The sequence below is a fragment of the Rattus norvegicus genome, chromosome 1 (assembly GCF_021556685.1).
Source record: "Rattus norvegicus strain SHRSP/BbbUtx chromosome 1, alternate assembly SHRSP_T2T, whole genome shotgun sequence".
NCBI lineage: Eukaryota > Metazoa > Chordata > Mammalia > Rodentia > Muridae > Rattus > Rattus norvegicus.
In genome coordinates, this window is record NC_141534.1 from 205,738,869 (window position 1) to 205,747,008 (window position 8,140).

The following is an 8,140-nucleotide window of genomic DNA, read 5'->3' on the forward strand; positions in this document are numbered from 1 at the left end:
GGGGTCCATCTTTACCTCTGAAATAAGAATCAGAAGCAAAGCTGAGGCCACTACATTTGGTTCAGATACAGTGATTTGTTTTTATCTAAAAAAGGCAATAACATAGGAAACGGGGGTTGATTCAAGGACAAGATACATTTTTGACATGCTTGCATCTAACAGACCGTCAGAATATGTGAGGCAAATCTCAAGAGACTGTATGCACAGAATGTATAAATGTACCTATCAAAGATTTGACAATATTTATGTCTTTTTTTTTCTGGAAGTGATAAATCAGCCCATGGATGTATTGGCATATGATTAATAAGTCGTCAGCTATTGAATAGTTTGGTTTGGTTGACATTATCAACTGTTTCAGCCAATAATATCAAAATGGCATAATTTGAAACTCCTGTAGAATCTTTATCAATTTGCAACAAACAGGTCCTGAATCACAAAACTAAACCACAAGTTTAAAATGACAGAAGTCTGTTTTTAGATCACAGTAGGATGAAATTAGAAATTAGTAATAGAGAGATATTTTTAAGTGACAAAGTATTTTCATATTAAATAATATTATTCTAAATACTACTGGATCAAAAAACATTTTCAAGAGACTGGAATATTCTGAACTAACTTGAAGTTGAAATATAATTTTTACAATTGCAGGTTGCATCAAAATCCATGGCTGGAGGATAATAAACACTGTTAAGTGAGCTCTGGAGAGGAAGATGTTTTGCAGTCAATGCATTACACTTCTGCCTGAGAATGTGGGAAAAAAGGAAACAGAACCCAATGCAAGATGAAGGAAAAAGGCAATCAGTTAGAACAGAAATCAATAAAGTCAGGAAATCGATGGAGAAAATCAAGTGCCAGCTGTTTGAAAACATCAAAGAAGTTCTAAACACTTACCCGTCACTAACCAAGATAAAACAAGAGAAGACAAGAACTGGAAGCCTCGGGCACAGAGGAGATGTCACTACCGAGTCCATGATGTTAGAAGGATTAAAGAGAAATGTGATAATCCATTCTCTGTCCCACCTATGACAATATAGATGAAACCTGCAAATCCCTCAACAGACACTACAGAAATTAAGAAAAGAACTTGACTAAACTAATAGATGGAAATCATTTAAAGAAATTGAATTGATGACTAACAACTTTCCAAATATAAAGCACTGGGTCCAATGGTTTCATGGGTAAATTCTACCAGAACTCAAGACGTTAGGCCAACCCTTCGTAATCTCTTCTAGAAAACAGAAGTAGAAAGAGACCTTCTGGCTTCATCCTGTATGGAGAATTTTATCCTGTTGACTCAAACCAGATGAACACATTTCAAGAAATGAAAATTATAATAAAATATCTTTCATAAGCGAAGCTGCTAGAATTCTCCACAAAAAAATTCAATGATGAATTAAAAAAGAACTATAACCCATGGTCAAGTGGGATTTGTTCCAAGCGGGAAGTCTGTTCAGTGTTTGAAAATTAACAAATGTGATAAAGTTATGAGCCTGGCTAGAGAAGAAAGAGCACAAGATCATGTTAATTAATACAAGGTGCATCTGATAGAGTCCACAGCTGGCAAGGATGATGATGACAACGACGATGATGACGACGACAACAGCAGCAACAACAACAACAATCCCATTTGTTTAAAGATAGATCAGTGACTGACAACTGCAAAATGCTTATAGCTGTATCTCATATCTGGGAGAGCTATTGGAGTCTGGGAACACAACTGGGTTGCCTCCTTCCCCTACTGAATGCCATATTTGAAATTCTAAGAAGTACAAGGCAGGAAATTAGAAATATACAATTGGGAAGGTAGAACTACAATTGCCTTTGTGTAGAGATGACATGATACAACTTTCTATGTAAAAAACTAACAAACAGACAATGTGGCTCTTGATGCTAGCGAATGAGCACAGCAAACACATAATACACAAAGTTAATCTACAAATCCACTTCTTTTCACTAGTAACAAATGCCTGAAACCCAAAATTAAAAATAACAAAGTCATGTACAAAAGAAAATTTCCTATCTCTTAAAATGATATAGTTAGTACAAATCTAGCAGAGTACATACAGGCTTCCTGGGTATATTTAAAAAAGAAAGTATAAAACTTTGATGTGGAGAGACAAAGGGGATTAAAGAAATGTAGAGTCTCTGTTGAGAGATTATAAAACATTGTATCTAAATATGTCAGTTCCCAACTTGATCTGTAAATTTAACACAATGCTAAAATGTTCTCAGCAAGTTATTCTGTGCTTGTGGATAAAGTAATTCTCAAGTTTATTGGAACAAAAGAAAATCAGTAATGACACATAAGATTGTGAGGCAAGAGGGTAACAGTTCTGCAACCATCCAGCCTCCAGACTCACAGCAGTGATGACAACTCACAGCCAGAGGAAGGATGGATACATGTGTCTATGGAACATTATAGACAAATGACTTAGCTTGCTTCCTGTTGCTATAATAAACACCAAACCAAAGACAGGCTTTATTTTACCTTACACTTCCCAGTCACAGTTCATCACTGCAAGAGGCCAGGACAGGAACTCAAGCAAGGGCAGAGGTAGGAACCATGGTGCTACCTACTAGCTTAACTGAGGTTCTCTCCTCCCTTGTGTCAAAGTTGGTGACCAAGATGAGTTACTACAACAACCAAGAAGACAATATAGATGCGTATAACCCCACACCTTCGGCAAAGAAGCAAGGCCCACTTGATGGAAGATCATTCATCAAATAAATAATGGTAACACATTGGACGTCCATATGCAAAGTGGAAACGAATCTATAAGATCCCAGAGCTTTCACAAAAACTGGCTAAAAACGAATAATATACTCAATCTGAAAGGCAGAAATATAACATTTTGGAAGAAAATACTAAATAAAATATGTGTGACCTGGGTTTGTTCATGAGTATTTAGACATAGCACTGAAAACATAATCGTTAAAAATTGATAAAGCAGTTTGTTAAAGTTAAAAAGAGGTTTACAAAATACATTTCTGAGTTAATAAAGGCAGTGAGATGGAAATATTTGGAAAAATATATGATAAAGGACTTTTTATATAATATGAAGAAGAGTCTTATAACATGAAAAAAGGATCAAAGATCTGAACAAGCACATTCTAAACATGAAACACACATGACCAGCAATCATGTGAGACATCTTCAAGTCTGTGCAATGAAAGTGAAACTTAAAACAGTGAATTAATGGAGCTGAGATATCTCAGTAGACTCATACATATGTGTGCATGTGGGCAAACACACACACACACACACACACACACACACACACACACACACACACGACCAGTCTCATACACCAGCCCTTCTGATGTGACTCTTACACATACAGAACATAGCAGATGACAGCAAGTAATGATATTGTGGGGATGAAGAAGAGCACAGCCATACCGGAAGGTCCTTTTGGCAGTTTCTACGATGTTTATTATTTTACCAATTAATTATTACCTTACCAATTAATCCAGAAGTTGTGCTCTTAACAGTTATGAAATTAACTTGGAAAATTCATAGTCACACAAAAGTCACCAAAAGGACATTTGTAACAGCCTTATTCATTACCATCAAAAATTGAAAGTGACCAAGATGCCCCTTTACTGAGTGAAGACACAAACTTCAGCACATCTATGAAATGGAACATCGTTCAATATTCAAAAGAAATCAGGCATTGAGTTTGAGAAGACAAACGAGTGTTTATTTTTTAATTCAACAAAGTTGTTCTGAGAGACTGTGTTCTGTGATTCCAATTATGGGTTATCTTAGGAAACAGGAGGCTCTCATTGTACTGGAGAAACCAGAGGTTCCATGGCTGGGATGGGAGGAACAGGGAGCATGGAGTTATTTTCTATGGTGCTGCAGTGCTGCGACAGTGGGTTTATATGTGTCCAGTCTCATAGAAGGAGTCTCTCTGTCCTCTCTGTCCTCTCTCTTTCTCTCTCTCTCTCAATCTCTCTCTTTCTCTCTCTCCCCTCCCCCCTCCCCTCCAGGGAGGATATTTGTGCATTTGCAAGTCTGCGTGTACACATGCCATGCCCTGTGTATTGGAGGTCAGAAGACAATCTCAGACATCAGTCTTTGCCTTCCACTCTGCTTGATACAGAGTCTCCCTTGTCCTTTGTCACTGCCTATGTCAAGCTAAATGCCCCACAACCTTCCAGAGAATTTCCTGTCCCCTCCCCCAATTTCCCTATGGGACACTGTGGGTTTTGCAGATTCAACCTTATTCAGACTTGCACGGCTGCCTAAGTGCTGCAGTCTTCACCTCCCTGGACAGGAGCTGCCGAGACTCCTGCCTTGGTGCTGTAGCTGAAAGTGAAGGTCACAGTGGAAGGTGACTAATTCTACCACGCAATCCACGGAATGATAATTAGCTGATAGAAACAAAAGAAAGACAAGGTGCTCTAATCCTTCAACATGGAATGATGCCAAGTCCATGGCCTTCAGATTCAAAGAACAGCAAACAATCCTTTGAAAAGAACAGAGGCACAGAGGCGCTGCCTTGCCTTGGCTGTGCCTCTCCCAGCAAACTGGGAAGAGAAGCATTAATTAGAACCCTCATCATCCTCTCCTTTCATGCTGCATGGGAGAGAACTGGAGGCCAGTGTCTGCCCTAGTTAGAGGACCACACTGGAAACATCATTCTGCAGGTAAGGGACTCTTGGCAGCATGGTTAAGGCCCAGTGAGTTTGCTCGACTAGATGGAAACAGTTCTTCTCAGCAAGACCTCCAGAGCCAAGTGTCTTGTTTGTTATTTATCCTACAGGACCTTAATGGGTTGTTTTTTTTTTTTTCATTCTTCTCTCTCAAAACATTGCTTTTATAATGCTAAATTCTTTCCAAGTCTTCAGCTTTTGAGCACCTCTGTTTCACTCTGCCTGTTGGGGTAGTGGCCTCACCCAAAAACCCAGGAAGCCCTCCCGGAGCTCAGGTTATGCACACAACTCTCTTGCCTCCTGGGTCTGGCACCTGAACAAAAGCTCTTCTCTGCAGATGGAGGCTTGTCATTTTACCTGCAGGAAGGCTATTTTTTTAAAGACTGTGGCAGCCCTACAAATGGCTTCAATTTGCACAGCAAGAAGCCATACAATCCTGTAAGGCTCAAGATCCAATCTCAGCTTCCTTGTTCATTCTCTGTGGAGCAGCACACAGAGCTCTCCTCCTCGCCTGTGAACAGCTATGAGGGTCTCCCAGCATCCTGAAATTGAACTGAGAGGAGAGCGGCAGCAGCTGGACCCATGCCACCAGAACAGATTGCTCAGGCCCAGCTGTGACTAGAGGCATCTGCCCTAGAGAGCCGGACATTGCACACTGGGGTGCTGGCTTGAAACAGCGCTACAAGTTGGCCTTGGGTCAGTAGAGTACAATGGCCTCATCCCCTCCACATCTGGGAATGAGCCCAGTCGCATCAGGAGAGGAGAGAATGAATAACACAGGCAAGTTGGCTGAGAGGACTATGTTCCTGGTCCTCTTTCTTTAGGAAAAAAATTTGCATGTTTAGTTAGGACTTATCTTTTCTGTTGCCATGGGACCAACCAGAATGGGAGGACAGAGAAATGGAAAAACAAATATAGGCCTGCTGTAGGTAACAGGCAGCTCTGGGAATAGCCCATTGTCAAGGCCCCTGAGGCCTTCCCTCTGAACTTAATATGGACCCCACTCTTCACTCCACTCCCATCTCTAGGATGATCCACCCTCCTTCTGGCTCATGTCTCTGTTCCTTTGCTTCAAGGTTATTCACCCACAGGTGATTGAAGCGACTGCCTTCCACTTGGGAGATTCTCAGGGCAATTTCTGCAGGGCTCCTTGGAAAGAGCACCAGGGCAGATGCTCACCATTTCCACTGGCAATACAGACGTCCAGAGTCTCAGATGCTCCAGACCTTCATATTTAAAATGGCAAAGTATGTGCCTCCAAACCATCAGGTCTTCTTCTAACTGTCTCCAAGTGACTCGCTATGTAAAAACTGTGCAAACTGCTGTTATACCAGAGAGTTCAAAGAATAAGGAAGAAAAATGTGTGTGTGTGTGTGTGTGTGTGTGTGTGTGTGTGTGTGTGTGTGTGTTTCTTGGAAAGGCAACAGACCCCCACGTGAAGGAGCCAGCCTGAGGGATGCCAAGGCTTGCTGGAGGAAGTGTGGTCCTGTCACCTGTCAGCACAGTCCAGTCTTAAAGCATAGAATCAGTAAGTCACGCTGTCTAGTGGGCAAGTGGTGACCCTGAGAGAGTAATCTCAGCACTGTACTCCCAAACATGAATTTGACCTGATTTCCAAAGGGACCTTTGGTCATGAAATTAGGTGAAGTTCCTCATAACAAGAAGAGAGAGGCACACAGAAAGAGCCACTTAAGGACAGATATCAGAGTGTGGTCCAGCTAAGGAAGGAGCCACCAGAAACTGGGCAAGACCTGGATCGACAGGCCCTCTTGGGGATCTCTAGCAAGAACTCTGTCCACTCAGTTCATGCTTTTGCCTCCAAAACCATAAGAGAGGACATTTATGATGTTATCACCTACTCTGTGTGTGGCTACAATGACCCAGGAAAGACAAACAGAGGTTTTAGGCAGTAGTCCTCTGATGACATTTTCTAAGATATACTAGTATATCCATTTCACTAAAAGATGTGTCCAGGCTCTGGAGAGGTACCCCATACCACAGAGAACAATTCTTAGCTCTGTGCACAGCATATCCATACAGTCCCCAGAACCAGAGTTCTCCATGTGATCAAAATTCCCCTGTGAAGCAAGGTTTAAACCCCCAGCTTGGAGGAGCTCCATGCCTTTGTTCTAGCTTTGTGTTTCCCAGCCCTCGTCAATTACCTATGCAAATCAGTTCGCATCTCTTTGGCATGTTTTCTTTCCTGTAAAAAATGTGTAAATCTCTCTGTGTGGGAGGCTGGAGGCAGAGCCACACCAGAGGAATGCTAGCTACTTGCTTGACATTCACCTTCGCCTAGAATCCACAAAGAGCAGAGTGACTCCCAACAGAGGGTCTTGGAAGAAAAGTGAAGCGTCCCTGTCAATCTGCAGCTTGTCAGTAAATGGTGCAAAGCTATTTCTGAGATGAAGGATGGCAGTAACTCGGAGCGCTGACACCCATAAATACTGCTGAAATTGCTTTTCTCAATCATGTACTTCCAAATAGGCATGAAGAGACTCAATTTCAACACAGGTCAGCTTTGAGCAGATGAGGAATATTGCCCTCCTATGTCCTGCCTCTAGGCACAACAGGATCTCTCCTACCACATGTAGAGGTACAAGGAGCTCAGTGACCACTGACTTCCACCTCCTAGCACCATGTGAGGACTGAAAGTCATTTCTGGTTCCTCAACAGAGACTAGCAAGACCTTCTCTTCCTCTGTTCCTGATAGCTGTCACTTGCTTTGGAAAATTTGGGGACCAAGAGACAATTATTGCTTTTCGGTTGTGTTTGAGTCTTTTTCAGATCGGTCTTATTGCTTGTCTAAGTCCCTGAGACTTGCAGGAAAGAAGTAAGCACTCCTTTAACAATGTTGGCACATCTAAGGCAACACCCATTCATTTCACTCAATAGATGTTTAGAGAGTACATGAAAGTCCTATCCATTCATCCATCTACCAACCTATCCATCCATTGACCAACCCATCCAACCATCCACTCATCATTCCATTCATCTACTTACTCATCCAATATCTATTCCTCCATTCTTCTGAACAGTCATTTATCCATCATTCATCCATCTATCTAAACATTTCCCAATCATACATTCATCATCTGTCTACCCATCATCCATTTAGCCTTCATCAATCTATACGACCATACATACACTCATTCATTCATCGATCACTCAACAGCCCATCATATATCCAACCACTCATACATTATCCCCCCATAATTCATCCACCCACCCATCAACTCACCCATTCATCATCCATCTATCCATTTATTTACCTATTATTCATCCATCTGTTCATACATACATCCACCCATCATTCATCCATTCATGTACCCACCATTTATCACATTTGCTCATTCATTTGACAAATGCTTATTACTATCTACACTGTGTTTTATACAGTGCTCCTTCAAGACCTTTGAATAACTTTCTGACAATGCTTCCACCTGCTCTTTGTCTACTTGGAATCTCCTCCACAAGACTT